Source organism: Alligator sinensis, unplaced genomic scaffold (assembly GCF_000455745.1).
Source record: "Alligator sinensis unplaced genomic scaffold, ASM45574v1 scaffold437_1, whole genome shotgun sequence".
In the NCBI taxonomy this organism is placed as follows: Eukaryota; Metazoa; Chordata; order Crocodylia; family Alligatoridae; genus Alligator; species Alligator sinensis.
This window is the reverse complement of record NW_005842176.1, coordinates 423,429-423,870: the sequence shown is the minus strand read 5'-3', so window position 1 is coordinate 423,870 and position 442 is coordinate 423,429.

Genomic DNA, 442 nt, shown 5'->3' with positions numbered 1-442 from the left:
CTGGCGAGCATCATAGCCCAGCCTCTAGCACGGATCTTTGAAAACTCTTGGCGCTCTGGTGTAGTGCCCGAAGACTGGAAGAAGGCCAATGTGGTGCCTATCTTCAAGAAAGGGAGGAAAGTGGATCCGGCTAACTATAGGCCCATCAGCCTGACTTCTATCCCGGGGAAGATCTTAGAAAAGTTTATTAAAGAGGCCATCCTTAATGGACTGGCCGACGCCAACATCATAAGGGATAGCCAGCATGGGTTTGTTGCGGGTAGGTCTTGCTTGACCAATCTCATTTCCTTCTACAACCAGGTGACCTATCACCTGGACAAAGGAGAAGAGATTGATGTCATATATCTTGACTTCAAAAAAGCCTTTGACCTGGTTTCCCATAATCACCTCTTAGAGAAACTGGCCAATTGTCGCCTTGGGTCCTCCACGATCCAGTGGCTGG